General features: G+C 38.4%; 1 pseudogene; it reads left to right on the forward strand.

Annotated features, from left to right (window-relative positions):
• The window catches only part of LOC120281204, a 21,697-nt pseudogene extending 5,407 nt beyond the window's left edge, over positions 1-16,290 (forward strand).
• The last annotated feature ends 3,015 nt before the right edge of the window (positions 16,291-19,305 follow it).

Genomic DNA, 19,305 nt, shown 5'->3' on the forward strand with positions numbered 1-19,305 from the left:
GGGATGAAGAGAGGCAAAAATACGCGGGGTTTAGGGTTTGATGCGAGCCTTGGAGGGGTTTTATATCACAACTTGGAGTTAGTGTGTTTCCCTTTTATTTTATTTTGATTTTTTTTTTTTGGACAAGGTGTGAGAATTGTGTTATAAATTCACTTACATTTTAGTAAAAAATTTTTAATACCAACATATTTTAAATTTGGACAACAATAAAATTTATATGAGACATATTTTACAATAGAACTAATATTTGTTATTTAAAAAGCTCTAGAGTTTAGGATGAACCTTTGAGGAACTTTTAGGGGGTTTCCCTCGCCATGTGACAGTGGTAAGTCAAGTAAGGCTCTCTTCCTCACGCCACCATCACAGAGAGTGAGTCGCGGGAAGAAGGAGGGGATGACATATGCCCGGCTGCGCCTCTTCCTTCGTAGGTACCCCCTTCAAATAATTCCTGGGTGGCGAGTAGGACTCTTAGCGCCATCTATGAGCGCATCAAACTTTCAAGGGCTAAGCAACCGCGCTTTCCAAAGATTTTCCTATAGCTCATCGCTCAAGAGTTCACACAAGACACTCCGAGTATCGCCACCAAATCGTTCGCTGCAGATGCGCTTTGTGTGGGCTGGGTACGGGCGCCTTGGTTCTGTGGAGCATTTAGGAGTGAGCCCAGCCAAGAAGTGGGCTGTATGTCTGCATTTGGCGAGGGGTGACCAATGGCGTTGGTGCAACCTTTTAGGCTCAGAGATGGGCAAAGTAGTGCAAGATGTCCCAAGAGTCTCAATCTCAACAGGCTCTCTCTCTCTCTCTCTCTCTCTCTCTCGCTGTCATCGACCTGCAGTCAGCAGAGTTAGACAGGGCAGTCATGAGACGCCGATGTTACTGGGATTCAACAATGAAGCTTAGTGTGTATTTCTCGATCGCCATTCCGCTCTATCATCAACCGAGATCTAGCCGACCCATAACCCTCTGTAACGATCAGACTTTTATTTGTCCCCGCTTGATGAAGTTGAAGAGCTTGTAGTCGGGTCTTGATGGTGAGACCAAGGACAATTGTTCTTAAACCTGCCTCCTTGGTCTCATGGAGCTGGGACTATAGGTCGAGCTGGGGACGGGTCGTCAATGGATGATAATTTGAACTTACCTTTGCACGCTTGGTCTCGAGCATCATCAAGTGAGTAAGTGAGTTTCCACCCATGGTGCGAGCTACGTGCTCTCAAAGGGAAAGAGTGAGCTTCCCACAAACAATTCATCTCGCATTGGTGGCGACGTAGGGGCCTGCCTTCCCGCTTTCTAGATTTAACCCACCGAAACGACAAATACTTTGTGGGTGTTATTCACGAGGGATACAAGTGGACACCTTGGCCTATCGCTGTGGAATCGTGGGTCGATTCGCATGAGCGGACAAGGTCATATTGAGCACCGCAAGGTCGATGGCAAGAGTTACTGAGACTAGGAAAGAGCTTCTACGGTGAGCTCTGGAGATGGCAACTAATTCTAAAAGAAGATAAAGGTGATGAAGCCCCACCCGCTGACTGCTTTAGTTTAAGAGAAGGAAACGAAGAGAAAGGCTTCCGCTTTTGTTTCGAAGGAGCGGACTTTGCCACGGGTCCAAACCATGCTCCCAGCCAAAGGCGCCCAAGAGAGTCCCTCTGCCGCCACTAGTGTGTCTCCATCCTTCAAACCCAGGGTCCTTTCCACGCCTAGGACTGCTGGGCTATCCAGTGGGCTTTGGTCCTGGGGTGCCACTGGATGCCATAGGAGTAAGAACCATGACGTGTCGGGACCTGGCAATACTCGCTCCACCGAGGGCACCACTCACGTATAAGGGAAAGACAGATGGTAGGTCAGTTCGGTGGTTGCTTTGGGAACACGCACCCACCTAGAGATCATTTTAAGGGTTTCGCCTCCCGGGAGAAGATTCTCGTGCTTACACGATTAGGCTAAGGTCTGAGGCCGGATCAAGATAAGGACAAAATGAATTTAGTGCTTCATGAGATCAAAGTTAAGGTTCCTTTTGTTGATATGGATAAAGGGGTGCCGTACACGTTATGAAGGTCAGGATGTTAATTTGAACCCGTGCTGGACCCTACTTTGCCGTCATTATAAAACTCTATTAGGCCAAATTAATCACCCTCTTCGATTAAGACTTAGGGAACTTTATTAATAAGTGATGTGGGTTATCGGGGCTTGACCTGCTTTCTATTGGGCCCTCATTGGATCGCTTCGTGAGGGGACTGAGGGACCTTGGTATAGGATTGAACTTGAAGTATGGTCAAATCGATTCCTCCCATGTTGATTTCACCACTGGGGGAGAATCCACTATCACATTTTCTGTTCCTCCCTGTAGGGATAATTTTCTAGACACGCCCGCCAGACATGCCTTGAACCCCAATCGGATTTATCGGCACCCTCGTGGCGGTGGGCCTTGTTCCCACCGTCTCTAACGTCCCCGATATCGCTATCGTGCATCATCAAAGACATATGGGTTGGCTGTGGGAGAAGGTAATAATAACCGATCTTCTGATCATTTGTCGCCAAACACAGATGGGTTACTCAGGGGAGAAGATAATTTATTAACGATCCCTCGATGTCCCCATGATGTCGAGTCTGGACACCCAATGTCGTAATTTGAACAATCTTAGAGAGTTGTTGCTAGATATGCATGGAGTAAACTGATTCATAGCGGAAGTACCCATAGACCGTAAAAAGTGAATGACAAAAAACCTTTAACATGATAAATGAGGAGGCAGTGGTGTACTTGGCAGAAGCCACCGTAAGTCTACCAAAAGAAATGGATTCATGAAGCGAATGCCACACAGGGGTGTACGAGCTCCAAACTGTTATTTATTTTAGATTACGACGCTTAAATTGCTAGTTAATAGATGCTTGTGGCATTTTTGATTATGTGAAGATCGCATTAACTATATTCGAATGTTGGGAAAAGTCTCGTCAGCCTCGCCACTCAAAGAGCTGTGCCTCCTGAGGCCCATAGGATCTAGAAGTAGTTTCTATGTGTTTAATCAATCGGAAAGTTAGGGGTCAGTAAAGCCAGCCTAAAATGATTTTAGTTAAGGATTTTGTATTTGTACTGATGTTTGTTGTTTATAAGTAGCCAAAGCTGGAGAAGCTCCACGCCGCCAACAAACTGAGGGAAGTTGGTGGTTCTCGTCTGGACTAGCCATCTTTAAAGCGAATATCACAAAGGCAGACGTCAGAGTAGGATGGAAATAAAGGTGTGCTCCCTCTCCGAGAGGTTGACATGTGCGAGGAGTTCGGTGATTATAGTGGAATTCTTTTGCAAGAAAATAACCTCACAGTGGCTTTGCTGCAGTGTATGGTCCTAATGAGCGAGCACAGAAGGGTGTCTCCGGGAAGAGTCGAAACTGCAAAGGCGTAACCCAATACCGTATTATATGGGACTTCATTGCTATCTTTGCAATGAAGGATAAACCTCTAGTAACCTTAATTTGTCCGACATCCGCCGTGAGTCAATGCCTTCATGCCCGATTTAGGCTACTTGAGCCCCCTGTGAGGGTGGAGATTTACATGGACTATCGGTCAAGCCGATCCAATTTGGGTCAAATAGGATCGCTTGGTTAATAAATGAATGGTTGGCCTACTTCCCGAGAGAGTGGCATGTAGATGAGTTTTCCTAGGCTTGGGTTTGACCATGTGCTTTGCATTTGACTGGAAGTTGGTTTGCGATATGTCTAACCCGAGGCCTGCTATGAACCGTTTGGTCCACCGCTAAGTGGTTTTATGTGATCTTGCTCATTAATGTAGTATGGGGTTAAAGCCTATTGGCTTGTGCATACTTTTATCTTTTCAAAAAGGTGGCGGGGTGAGAACGCATGAAGACAAGCGTGGCTAAGTCTACTGATCGATTAAATTAAAAACACCGCCTTACTGCAGATGTCGAGGCTTTAGGACATTGTCATGGGGAATCAAGGCGGCTAACCTAGTGGAGCTTAAGATGCAGTGGAATTGTCGACAAATCAAGGATATATAAAGAAGAAGAACTCTACCTAAACAGATCGAGGATTCAATGGTTGGGCATGAACGAAATACCAAGTTCTTTCAATACTAAGGCCAATGGGCTGCAGTAAGAATCGTAATTTCATTCCTTATATTGATTAGAGGAGGCACTATCATCGAACCACGTGACATTGGTAAAGTTTTCACCCAACGCTTTAATCGCTAACCTGACCAAGGCGCCCTAGTAGACCTTCCGCAGGCAGGATACTGCAGTAAACTATTTGAAAAACAAATGCCGTGGACCTAACAATCTTGAGAGACCTTTCACCTTAGAGGAAGCCCATTTCAGAATCACAAGTGGGGAAGCGGAAAGGTCATTTCAAAGGGTGGAAGTGATATGACTCCACCACTGCGCTCATTTTGCGTAGCTATGTTTTCACTTCCCATGCTCATTCGTGTAAATAATGATGTCACTCCCTAAATTTCATCGGGGCTAACATGGTCTTCCTTCCTCATATTCTAAATCGAAAATGAGGAAAGTATATAAAAATAAAAAAAAAATTATAATACATTTATAATTAAAATCACTAAAACTTATATTTTTACAAAATCAAATATTTTTTAAATTTAATGAATTTTATGTGTTTATATTTTATATTTTATTTTAATTTTTAAACCCATAAGTTCAAATAATTATATAATGCTCATATATTTTGATGTTAAACATTATTTATTAAATTTTAATAATGTTCTCTCTTGTGTAAATATTTTAATTTTATTTACTTTAATATGAATTTATTGTTTTTAAATAATCTTTGTTTCCCCAAACATCCTGCTTATATTCTTGAAGAGTACACAATGATCAGCAATCCCTTCTCCTTGCAAGACTTTCATCAACTTCTTTTGTTGCTACAAAGAATGCATTTCTACCTACATATACCTTATATCACAAATAATAATTTATAATGCTTTAACTCAAGTAATGAAAATCTCAAACATAAAAATATTGATAATGAAGAAAACAATCCCATAATAGGCATGTCAAAACATAAAATCCATACAATATTCTTACAAATATAAACCAAAATATTAGTCTCATCTAAGATTCACTCCTTCGGCTTAAAACAATTTGCCATCCAATTAATTTCAAAGAACAATTTATGCCATCCACCACCCAAAGAACAACCTATGCATTCAAGGCGATAAAGACAATAAAGAACCTATTAAGTATTTAGGGTTTTAAATACGAGAAACAATTTCTGGTTTGTATGGACTAGGAACTAAAATATATACTTAGGCATGTGATGATCTCCTCATGGCTGGTGCTCATGGCTATTGAAAATTATCTACCCATCTTGGAGAGATGGCTTCCTCAAGTAGAAGTTCTCGGCCTTTTTGTTGTCGATTAATCTGTATCAGAGACCATTTCCATGTCATCATCACTATAACCTTCCGCGTCCCACACAACACATCTAGCAAGTTTTCTTCCTGCTGTCCTTTTCTATTCCATCTATTGATGATGCCAACTCACCTATCTTTCTCTAAGCAAACCATTTTCACCATTGGTCCTGTTCTACTAGTAGCCCTAGTAAAGGGTCCTATCTATGAAGACTCTTGGGGGCTTTGTCTTTGATTTTCTATTTCATAGGTTCACCATCCAATGTGTGTATTGGGCGGAGGTGCACCTCATCCTCACCCGGTACCACTAAATTGGCCAAAGATTATCTGCGGTATAATCACCAAAGAGCGTGATCATCTCCGGAAGAACCAAATGTAGCTCATAAAAAAGGGTATAGGTTTGTTTAAATACTCCTTAGCTTTTGGTATTAACCGTGAAAATTCAAAGATAGTACCGAAGTAAATAATAGTATTATTAATCATGTCAAACGTAATAAATAAACAAAACAAGCATACCTCCACATATGTACGATAGGTCTCATCTTCTAGCACCAACTTCTTCTATGTATCATTCCAATCCAACACCACCGAGGTTCATAAGCTTTTTAATGCCCTTTGATATTTTGTTTTAAAGTTCGCATTTGATTCTCCACATTATTGGCATCCATACAAAACTAAGAACCTACTATTCACAACATTAGTCGCTTTATACAATGCCTCGCTTGAAGTTGATTTGTCAACTTTTAAGCCACTTGCCAAGTCTCATAAGTAATGGTATCAAGACATTATCCATTTCTTTGTCCATCTTTTGTTTCCACATGCCTTTCGCCTTCACTCTCTGCGGCAATTCTTCCTAAAGATTAAGTTCATTCTACAACAATAATACCACGAAAAATATACATTATTTCCGCAAATTATGAAAACTATGCATCCACCCAATATCATAAAACCATTTAATACGAATTATTAAAGTTTCCACTACTCACCAAAATTTACTATGTAACACGAAAACAAAACAAACAAGTTAAAGATACATTAAAATAAGAGTTTTCATAATGGTCTCTGGAAGACACTGTACACCACTTCAGATATATAGTCATGCCACATGGACATCTTAATTTTCTCAATGGAGTTCCATCCATTGAGCTTGTCAAGCATCGCCTTCCACCTAAGATGTTAGGTCATTTCTCATTTATGAGTATTTCATCTCTCTTCATCTCAGATGTGTTCTTGTGCCACAATGTCATCCGGATCAACCTCCTTACAAAATTATGTAGCACACAACAACGAAGAACAATGTCCACTTCATGCTTTGAAAGGATATAGAATGACCTTGGAGTCTTAAAATCCCAAAACTCCATTCTTTATAAAACCTAAAATGCTCTCTATTCTTGTTCTAATTTGAGAATGACGAAGATTGAATAATCTTCCGCATTTTGGGGTCTATACGGTTTGTTTGTTCTCAGACATGGTGCACTCCACTTTCGGTAAGAAGATAAGGAAACCATGTTTCTAGCATTAAATAGTAAAGATACTTTTAGAGTTCATTTTATGAAAGAATATATGAAAATATAACATGTGTTGTACACAATTAAACCTGAGGTATATGCAATCCATATGGCATAAGGGTCGATAACGATCTTTCAAAACTAAGTAGTCATTTGCTTCGTAAATCTCTTCCTTTCAGTAACCGTAAGTATTCTGCAACGTAGGTAAATTTTAGATCCAAATCACATGCGGCAAGAACGCTTTTGTGTGTGATGCCCTTGCTAATTCCCCAAATTTACTCATGAGATCTGGCACTACCCTTGCATCTATATGGAGTGCCATCAACAAATCCAATGCAATCCCGAGCTAAAAGTTAATTAGGATGACCGGATAAATAATTTCCTTTAATGAATTTAATGGAAAGAAATACATCAAGAATTTGAAAAAGGGATAAAAAATTGGGGTTGAATCTCTATATCAGGTGTATTGATGCCCCTTGGGTTGTTTCACAAACAAATGTCTGAGCGTCGCGAAATAAATTTTGAGGACATCATTAAAATATCTCGCCACCGCACTGATCTAATAAAACTGTACCTTAATTGCCCCTGCTTTTGCCGTGGTGCCCACTATGTGTTAACAAAATGCCATTTGTTCCCTCTACTGCGACGTGATGGTATCCCCTGCGACCATGCTTCCTTAATATAGTGCAAAGTCCGAGGAAAAGTATCCTTAGACATTCGTGATATATCCAACACAATTATGCATGCCTAATTAATATTCGCTATGCGTATGCTTCGGCTGAATATCTCTTTACGAAGGAAGGTTCCCGAGAAGGGCATCCGCCGCTCCTTTGCCTGCCAGCATAAACATTACTAAAATGACGCCATGGTTACCAGTCATTGTGGACGCCAATGTGGGATTAATTTGATAGATTGTCATTGTCATTATAAACCTATATATTGACATAAAAAGATTTTTTATATATAACCACAAGTTTCATATTTATTAAAAAGTGCCACTAAAAATAATAACCCACAAGATCAATACCTACAAAGATATTTATTAAAAAACTAATTAAAAAATAAAGAGACGGATATACTTGTGCATACAAATGATATAACATTCCATCATAATTGATTCATCTAAAAGTGAATTTAATTATTGTGGAATTTACATATGCTTAATCTAATCCGTAATGATATACATTATATTAAATTAATATATAGTCAATTCATCAATATTTCATCAATATTTATCAACATGAAAATTTTCACAGGACTAAAATTAGTGGCAATAGAAGTTATGTTGAACAAATTGGTTTCACTATAAGGCAATACAAATGTAGGGCAAAGACTATAGCCCAAATAGGACCCACCCATTTAAGAAAATATATATTTTGAAGATTAACATGCAAAAATATATTGTTTAGGAATAACAAATTAATTTAAAATTCCTCAAGCATTAACATGAAAAAATATATTTAGAATAAAAATCTTAAGGTAATGATAACGTTTCAAATGCTTCTTCCATGGAAATACATGTATTGAATCTATAACGCTTCAACAAGTTTCTTCCATAACTTCTTCAATTTTACTCACATTCTTATAGGCATATTCCATTTGTTCAACAGAGCATAAATCATCATGGCAAAGCATTGTTGGTCCACCCATCACCTATGATCATTCCATCCTTTCAAAACTAGAAATTGCATTTGATTAACTAAAACTAGCATATCATAGACCTGATAAGTAAATCTTTCCACACAAATACCATGTAGGCATGAAATTGTAAATGTAAATTTGGTAAGAGAGGGAAACTAAAAGCTTTAGTGGGACTCTGCATAGGAAAAGCAAAACAACTCAATTTCTAGATAGATATCAACCCCTCCTAAGAATCAAAAATCATTCTACAATATGATTTTTAGTGCATAAAAATAACACCAACCTTAATAATGGGCAATTTAAAGGCATTTTCGATAATCATAATATAAATAATAAGTGAACATAACTAAAATCAAAGATTACATGCAAACATTATGAGAGTTAGAGCAAGCAATAGTCAAATGACTCAACAAGTTTACTAATGAGGAGCAATTGATGAAAATAGAGATTCAAAATTATCCGATGTATCACAAAAACACAATACCCAATAACAAAAATATAGGACTATGTAATCATTTCACAAACAACCAAGTAAACCAATTATAAAATTCAAATAAATAGAGAAAACTAATAAATTTCATCAAAAACTGTATAAAATCCAAGTAAACCACCAGTAACATATCACACCATTTTGGCATATTTTCATACCGACGCCCCAAAGTGACACTTTGATCACATTAATTAAAACATATAACTTTTTCTTTTTATTAAATTGGCTAAAAGGTTTACTGGCACAAATTTCAAGGTAACAAAATGTTGCTAAATCCTTTAAATCAAAGTCTAAATGCTAAGAAACTTTCGTGAAAAGTGGCACTTTGATCACATTAATTAAAATACATAACTTTTTAAAATTAAATCGCTAACAAAATAAAACAAGTTGAATCTCAAAATCAAAGTCTAAATGCCGTAGGTAGTTCTCCAGAACCATCGCGTGGCTATGAAGAAAGGGGGTGATGGCGACAAGATCAGGCCACCGAGCATGTTCTAGTAAAAACAAGGAAGAATAACACACTCCGACTGGGTCAGCAGGATCGCTTGGAGTGAGCATCACCGCCCGCCACGGAGTAAGAAGTTGCCGAGCTCGATCTAGCCGCTGGGTTACGCCAGAGGAGAGATCTAGCTGTTCATTACCGCCGTGGCGGCCATTGCCGGGCCGGTGTAGATCCTGACCACGGCCAAGTCTCCGACCAAAGAGAAGACAAGGGCCCGGCTAAAACGGGTAGAGGAGGTGAGAGAGAGGTTCACTTCATGACTTCAAGAGAGGTTTTAGTGGCGAAGTGGGCTTTTATAAGAGGCTTACTTCCCACTTCAAGAATATATCAAGTGGGTTTGTGTTAAACCACTGCTGTAAGAAAAGAATATGCAAGTAGGGTGTTACCCACTTCCCCACTTCACCCCACTTTGGCTGTGAAATGAATGCCCCTTAGAGGAAGTTAAAAGTGCCATGTTTGACTTAGGTGGAGACAAAGCCTTAGTGCTTCATGTTGATTCCCCATGCAATTCTTCAAATACCGATACAATTAAATCTTACTTTCTTTGCTAGTGATGATTTTTGGCAAATGGGCACGAAAAGTCAATCGGGTTAGTATCAATTCTTTATTCCTAAAGTAAACATTTTGCACCCGGGGATTATAGGCCCAATAACTGATTAATTCCTTTATGAAAATTATCTCTAAGCTGCGACGGGGTCGAAATGTGTCATGAATTCCCCATCTGTTGTTGTAATACCGCTTCCAAAAAGGACGTTGTATTCTCGATAACGTTAAATCACGAAGAATTGATTTTTAGTGTTCATAAGCGCAGTTACCCGCGCATAACCGAAAGTTGATTTCTAAGGCTTTTGATTTGGTTGATTACCCTTTTCAACCTTCTAAAACCAAGGGTTTTGGGGGATCGAAGGCTTTTGGATCAAGGACTGGCCAGGGAATATCTTGTCTTCTCAAAGGCATCCATATTATGGTCTCACCAATAGGTATGTCTATCAAAGAAGCAGCCAAGGTGATTCGCTTACCCTTGTTGTTTGTCCTTATACGGACGCGGCCGCATTTATGTTCTCTAATGAGATGCGGGCTCAAACTCGTGATTAGTGTGTGCCTTGGGAAGTTTTGTAGCAGATGCAATATGCACTACGAGAGGATCCGTTGGTTTTGACTATGGAGGGCCTGGAAGATCCGGGTATTGTAGAAACCTTGCCTTATATGTGTTCAAGGCATGTCGGTTTAGCGACTAACTTCTCAAAAATTTGTTTATACACTTAGCTTGGGTTGCGTACCTAAATCATGCAACCGCAGACACTAAGCGCAGAGGGCTTGCTTCTAGTTACGACTTTGCATCCCAACGTTCCGCTGAGAGAAGGCCAAGAAGCGTAAGATCGGGAGGCTCATCTGTTAAAAGATTAGAAAAAGGTTATCCCCATGGAAAGTGCAAATAATTTATCAAATAGGTGGTCACTTACTCGTGAACTCGTTTCCAAGTACATAATCGATGCCCTTTGTTTCATTTACCATGTCAGTTATCAAAGAGATCACTGCAGATCCAAAGAGATTTTTCGCGTCGTGGACCGTATATCGATAACTCCTAGATGCTGTCTAGTCCGGCTGGAAAAACTTTGTCGGCCGCGTGAACATGCATTTGTCATATTTTGATCTTCACAATTTCCAACCAAGCTTTACTAGGTAAATGGTATTGAAATTCATCAATGAACCTCTTGGAGGAAAGTGATGTAGTTCAATTTAATTATGGGGTACCTAGTTGAACATGTTCCTAAGCATTCGTAGAATCTCTTTTTTGGAAAGTGGGTTACTAAACCGCCCCTACTGGGCGCAGAGGATGTGTCCCCATATGTTATTAATTCGGGGACGGAGACCTCTTTGGAAAGACCGATGGTTAAATAGGCGTTCCAGTGTTCTCTCGCCGTAAGAGTTCGTGGCGACCTTATCCTAATGGTACTTGGGCCCACGATTTGAGTTTATAAGTAACCGAGGCCCCGCCATCGAGGTTGAGGATGTTATTTCAGAGGAGGATCAAGGCATGAGAGGACATTGGAGATAAAAAATGGCTGAGGCTTGTAGGTAATGGTGCCTTTTACACAAACTTTTATAGCCTTAAACGACGCGGCCAGACCACAGGGTTCTTTTGGCACAACACGACCAAGAAGATAACTATTTTCAACCTGCTTCAGGTGGAAGAATAAGATCCTCTCTCCTCCGGAAAACTCGAATCAAGAAGATGTAATCGACTTCCCACCGCGCACTTGTGTCATGTGCCACCACGATTCAAAGAGGGTGGTGTGGATCATCTCTTCGCTGCTCTTCGCTAGGCAAGTTTGGGATTATTTTGTCTGGCCCTGCTCCATCTCCCTGACGCCCCGAGATAGAAGACACCGCTTGGGAGTCCGGGCGAGCAAGTGCCTTCTAGACTTCAGCATGTAGGATCGTGGGGACTGTGAGAAGTAATTGTGTGGTCCATTTGCATCGCTAGAAATGATCGTATTTTTAACGCTTAACATCATGTCCGCCATGCTATAATGTGCAAGTTAAAAAATTGACCACATGCCTCATCTTGGTTCCCTCAAAAGAATATGGGAACTAGAGGTGGAAGCTTCGAGGATTCATCTTCCACAAAGGCACTGGAGTTCTGTGTCCCGTGTGGAGGAGCTGGAGGTTTCGCTTTTAAGGTGATGCAGCATGCTAGTTGAGATGGTGATTCAGATGTTTGAAGCAGGCCTTCATTGTCCCAAATTTGTTTGTTCTATGTGTTTGTATCTTTATTTCCACTTCCGTGGGTCTCGCTCTTTTCCCGCTTTGTCGCTTCTTCTATTGTTGCTTCATCACTAAAGGATTTACATGTTATTTTCTTTCTTATTTTAATAAGTGGTTTTATTTAATCTTTTTTTAAAAAAATTATCTGTTATTTGCCTCTACTTTAAATCAGTATTTTAAAAAAAAAATTAGTAAATAATTAAATTTGGGCATGCGTTGATCCTGGACGGTTTGGATTGATTTTGTTGTTTTTTTTTTAAATAAAGATACAAGCTAAGATGGATTTAATTTGAATTTTTAGGATTTTTTTTTTAATTTTCACGCATTGATATATTAATTTGTATATGATAGGGCAAAAAAAAAATTTATTTAACTATAACGCACTTAATAACTTTTAATATATATAATGTGCCATATTCATATGTTTAACTGTATTTAAAAAGGATAATCAATTTTTATTTTTATTTTTAAATCTTAATGCAATGATTTTGTTTAAATAAAATTGTTTATTATGGGGCAGTATACATAAAACATGTTTTTTTTAATTATTATTATTAATTTTGGTATATGTGGTATTTCATATATTAACATGGGCAAATACGGCCACTATAAGGTAGCCTCTATTTTAAAAAAATATTTGTTAATATAATATCATGGATTGAATATTAGGTATCATTTGGGTATTATGACCCAACAAAAAGCACACTTGTGATATAGTATGCTACATTAACTATCAGCAGTAATAACCTCGAGTAACGATTTCATCAAGCAACGAGACTAACGAGTTTACCTTTCTAAAGGGGAGTGGAGATTAGTAAAAGTTTAACTCCTCAAAATATAAGTAAGATGAAATTGATGTATACAGATGTATAAAGATGCTGACTTGCCCACATTATCAAAAGAAAAAGTTACATATTAAAGTATGTACCTAAGTATATGTTTTTAGATCTCACAAGATGGATGATAAATGAATATAAACAAGAGGTATTGAACATTTTGAGACACATGGAGTATAAATAATGCATTACAATTTAAAAGAAGTAAACAACCTAAATTATTTCTCTATCTTCTCACAGATTTTTATTTCAAGACTCAAATTTTTGGTGCGTTGTCAATGCCATTTATCATATCCATTATCTATATTTTTCATATGATTTGGTTATTAAAACATACCTGCTGCTAATCCATTTATCATACGTAGCAGAGATACTACGCACAGACTGGGCCTCGTACCCAATATTTACCACATGATCAACATTGGGGCTACGACGCCTGGCCACCAAATCATGATAAGATTTAAAACTATATTGATTTAACTTACCGACGCAGTGCCCAAAGCAGTTTGCTTGATTGGCTTTATCCTTGAGCCGCCTCCGTTATAATGTTTATATTGGGGTTGGTGAACTATCTCTTGAATTTCGTGTTGTGTCCATCCCTCATGAACTTCAATTATTGTTTTAATTTAAAAAATTCTGAAGCGCCGTAATATATTTCTTTATTATTGCCTGAATTTCAACTTCGTTCCTTACTGATCTTCAGAGGAAGCATATAAAGTGGACCTTAAGCATTAGTTCTTTCAATCACAAGGAACCAGCCAAGATGCGTTGGAAGCTATAGAGCAGCTATGTCAAATCATGGATCTGAAACACAAATATTCAGAACGTGTCTGCCTCTGCGTTGATTGACTGCAAGTAAGAATAAAAATGACTAGGCTAAGTTCAAACTTCAATTTGAAATTCTACTGTGAAACATATTGTTTTGTTCTTTAAAGATGTTGCGGCACATAAAACCAAGTTCCATTAAAGTTTCCACAATACCTTGCATGCCACGTACATTGAGGTTGCGCTTGATGGAAGTCTATCTCGAGGAAGTTGCTAGGATGTCAGAAGACAGATACCCTAAAAGATAAAGCAGAACAGGGTACTTCCATAATTGGAGAGTCGACAGGATTTTTGTACCATAAAATGAATGATAAACTTGAAGAACTTCAAGGGTAAGGTCAGGGAATGAGTATACTATCAACCCTAATAGATCTACCCAGGGCATGTTAGAGATTTAAGGAAAGAGTCAAGCCTGTTTTAACCGTCAATAAATGGACATAGACAAGTTTCTTTTAAAGCTCAGTTGAAGGAGAAGAAGCATATCAGGTCAGGCGGTAATTTGGTAGAAAATGCAAATGTTATTAGCAAACATATGAGTATGCTCTTTCTTTTGGTGGACCAGGTTTATCCCAGAGATATTGTTGTACCTCTGCTGATTGCATGGCTGGGCATTTACCTTTAACTGACTTTACCGAGATGTAGTTCTTCTAAATTTGGAGTTGATTACGAGGCAAGATGATGGAGAGGCTTTGGGATGAAAACTATTCTGATCATGCCACCAAGAAGTGGAATCAGTAAGAGCTCAGGGTCACCCACATGCAAACATGGATTTGTTTGATTCTTTACATGGAAACTTACTCAAGCAAATAACCCCAGCTCCTTTGCAGAAATGGGATCAGAAGGACAAATTGTGGCTAATGCTGCAGAAACTTGAAGTTACCTGGAAATCTGAAGAGAAAGAGTTGGTAGGAAGGCAATGATGAAGAGTAAACTTGGTTGCCTGCTAGTAATGCACTTTGAAATGTTGATATTCCATCTGCCATCATCTTCATGCATAAGGCCTGTGAAGTATTGGGTCCATAACTTATATGAAGGACCGCTTAATGACATATATGCAAATGCCATCAGGAACTATGACTTTGAAGGTCCTCTTATTGTATATAATTAAAGATGATCTGGCACTGAGGCATACCCTTTGCATTTGCTGTGTTTTTTCAGGAATGTGTCGACAGGATTGAAAGAATCATGGGACCAAATTTTGTTCCAGGCCAAAAGAAAGACTTATATGTGAAGAGTGTGTGAGAACTGTAATTTGATGGCAAGAAGCAGGAGTCTGTTGGAGGATGTTCCTTGTGGAAACACAGTGGCCATGGTTGGCTTTGACTACTTTACTATTAAGAATGCAACTTTGACTAATGACAATGAACTTGATGTACATCCTATAAAAAAGCAATGTAGTTTTATTTCTCCAGTTGTTGAGTAGCAGTACAATGTAAAGTTGCTTCTGATCTCCCAAGCTTGAAGGCTTAAAGTGAATAGCTAAATCAGACCCGATGGCGGTTTACAGGTATGATGGAGGAAATCAACGTGGTAGAGCATGTTATTGCCGGAGCAGGTGTGAGCTTCACCTTTGAAATTTGCTTGAAAGATTTGCAGAATGATTTCATGGCAAGTGCAGAAATCATAGTCCTGATCCATTGGTCTCATTCTGCGAACTGTACTTGAAAAGCCTATGGAACAAGAACTTTCCAAGGCAATCGACGAGGGATATATCGGGCTCAAGATGATCCAAAAGCAATATCTCGGGAGATTATATATGAAGGAGTTGGATTGGACAAGGAACTTGGTCTGAGATGATAGGAAGCTGGACATGAAACCACATGCCCAAACATGGTTGTTGATAGGTGTAAAGGAGCTTCTAGTACCTTCAAATGGAAACCCAAAGATTCTGGTCATCGAGAATTTCAATGGGGCATCTAAAGAAGGCAGATTGGTGGAGGAACATATGCGGGCGATATGTTCGATGTATGTGATGTAGTGTTGCATGCTGATGCAATTCTTCAACAAAAAGCGGCCAGATTATGCAAATAAGTGAGATATGAATATGGGCGCGTCACCAATAGCCAAGCCGAGACTTTTAGTCCTCCTGTTTATTGGTTGAAATTGTGCCAGTAATCTGAGCAAGCACTTGGTGGAATTTATGGTGTCCTTAACCAAAGAAGAATTAGAGACCCTAGGTACACCTCTTTACAATATCGGAAGGGCCACGATTGTGTTATTGAGTCATCTGCAAGTACATTGAGGGCTGCAACATATGTATACAGGCATTACTTGCGGCTGTGCTTGACTTCTGGGTATTGTGACATTGCGGCACCCGAATCTAATACCTGGTTCTTAACTGGCAGCTTGTGAGCAAAATTGGAAACAGAAAAGGCTTGAAAGGGCGAGATCATACGCTCGAACACGTAAGATAAGCTTCTAGATTTATACTGGTGTATTTGTTTAGTATTTTTAAGCGTGCTTTGGGTGTGAACTATGTGGATCAGCCCACTGCAGAACTGATGTGTATATTTTTACTGTTGTTTATCTTTATTTCTTGGTTACCACTCTGCTTGAGAGTATTGTGCCATAACAATAGTCTTCACATGCAATTGAAAAATCACTACCTCCGACAGTTTGATTTCCAGTTTCATGTCACAGGGTGCTAAACTAAACTATATGCATGAAATTCTCAATTTGATATCATAGAGAAAGGGTTCATATATCCTACAGGATGATAAGAGCCAGACTTATAGTGTGTGTTTCCTTTGTATATCGTTACAAGTCCCGGGCTAATGATATTAGTCATTAATTATGAAGATTACTCTTCGCTAGATCTCGATGTCCAATATGAGCCTGGTCACACTAAGAATGGGTGGGTAGGCATTGTTCAAGATTATATTTTTTAAACAGGGTCCTCATGGAAGAAGTCAGTATCCCTTCACCAAAATTATAACAGAAGGAGATTTATTAGCTTATATAGTTCATAACTGCAGCAGAGACATGGCCGACTTTTGGCTCAGTCTCCAAACCGGCTCCGGTGAGCCCCCGCCGTGATTCAATATAATTACTGTCAATAACCCATAAACCTACGGCAGACTGAAGTGGCCCCAGCGAGGAGTATAAACGGATATACCCACTGCTACTGGCTCGACTGAGCGAAAAACTCAACTCGGGAGCCGTCGAGCGAGCTCAGTTCTGGTAGCCAGTAATGGAAATTGTGAAAGTCTGGTGATTTAGACATTTGGCTCGAGCGCTGCGGAACCTAATCGAGTAGTGACATATATATATATATATATATATATAATATAATATTTATTATATAATATATCTTGTAAAGTTAAAGACACATTTTAACAAAAAATTTTCTCTCATTCCCACGATTGACAAAGAGAATCGAAAGCCTGGTGACTCAATCGCGGACCGTGGAGCCTGTATCATCCCTAGGACCCGCCGTATCCCAGCCTGCCCGGGACATCTGGCGCCCCATCTTTCAACCTAGCCTCGAATCTTGATAACCTGATAAATGCCGTCAACTCACACCGTGGAGTAAGGCCAAAAACCAAGTAGTGAGCTTGCAAGTTGCAAAATCTGCAGGAACCTAGCCATTACCGTCTTTTCTCGCTCTTCATTCCATTTCGTGATCTCCGATGAAATTTGAACCCTTGATCTCCATCAAGGGCCACAAGCCCCTCGTGATCCCTTCGTGACCACAATCTTCTTTCTTTCTATCGTGTTTTCTTGTTGAGATGCATCTAAAGCGCACATACGCTGGTTTTGTGGATTTTGATGTTTTGTGAATTATCATCAGGTGGTTTAGAATCTCTCAAAATTGTTTGATGTTTATCATTATGGATATACTTGTTTTTCATCTTTAGATCAATGTAAAGTTTCTTTACGCATCCTTGTTTTGACATTTGATGCCTTAATTACCTTTTTGTATGTATATTTTGGTAATTATAAGTCACTTGCATTATATATATGCTTGGATTTTTGAGAATTTTGATGTGTTAACTATTCTTAGGTAGCCCTGGATTGAATCGTTAGGTATTTATTTTGATATTTGTGTTGATTTATGAGATTATAAATTGATCTAGCTGCTTTTTTTGTGGATTTTGATGTTTTGATTATTACTGTAGTTTAATCACAAAAATTATCATGATATTTATCATTGTAGGATATATTTATTTATCTCTTTAGACCAATGGATTTTAGATCATCATGTTTAACATTTGATGCCTTAATTTACCTTTCTTTATGTATTTTGGTAATTATTAGTCACTTGCATTATATATGCGTGATTTTGAGAATTTTGATGAGTTGATCATCTTAGTAGCCCGATTGAGTCTCGTATTTATTTTGATATTTGTGCGCTGATTTTTTATGAGATTATAAATTGATCTAGATAGAAATAATCAGAATGCAAGCCATGAATTTGAGATCAAAAAGTTTCGAATGTACCGTTGGATTTGACGTCGAATAATATTAATTTCCATTTTCTTTGTAATTACAAGTCATTTACTTTTTAGAGTATATGTGCTGATTTTTGTGGTATTTTGAGAAAGTGGTTGTTGGAATTGGTGTCAAGCTTGCTCTTGACTATTTGCCTCTTTGCATCTTAGAAGTGAATATAGATCCCAACACTAAGTTTTGGATAATTTTACATGAGATTTGCTGTTCTAATATTTCTACTTTCCATCCATATATTTTGTAATTATAATTTATTTAACTCTACCATTAAGATAGCAATGGACTACCTGGGGAATCTATGGTACTATATATTTATTCCTTCAAGAGTGTGTTTGACTGGAGACAAGAATGGAGGATGTGAAAGCAAAGGATGGAAGGAAAAGGGAGCATGCCTTTTATCAATAACGTTTCCTTCATTTGCCTATACATTTTAATTTCTTCACATCTAACGCAGACAAAAATTAATTTTCCTTCATGCTTTTCATCTTCCAATATTTTCCCATGAACCAAATGTTACACATGTATGAGCTAAATTGGCATTATGTATAGATAAACAAAGATGGTTTTATATTTGAATAGATAAGAATACTTATTAGTCCTTACTATTCTCAATTAGAAGTTCTCATTTGACAATCTTAGCTTGAAATTCTATATGAAAAAAGTATATCTAGCTATTGATCATAAAACAACAACTATTAGCTTTTGCCATCCGCTTGAGATGGCTTCTCTTTGGAAGCGGTTTGGCCTTAAATTTATATATATATATATATATATATATATATATATATTAATAATTTGTTGATTATTATTTTTATTTATTGATTTATTTTGCATTTATTTGTTTTATGTCAATCCCCTGATCAAGGATTTTTTTTTTATTTATTTTGCATTTATTTGATTCAACCATTTGCTTGTTTT

The sequence above is a fragment of the Dioscorea cayenensis genome, chromosome 17 (assembly GCF_009730915.1).
Source record: "Dioscorea cayenensis subsp. rotundata cultivar TDr96_F1 chromosome 17, TDr96_F1_v2_PseudoChromosome.rev07_lg8_w22 25.fasta, whole genome shotgun sequence".
Lineage (NCBI taxonomy): Eukaryota > Viridiplantae > Streptophyta > Magnoliopsida > Dioscoreales > Dioscoreaceae > Dioscorea > Dioscorea cayenensis.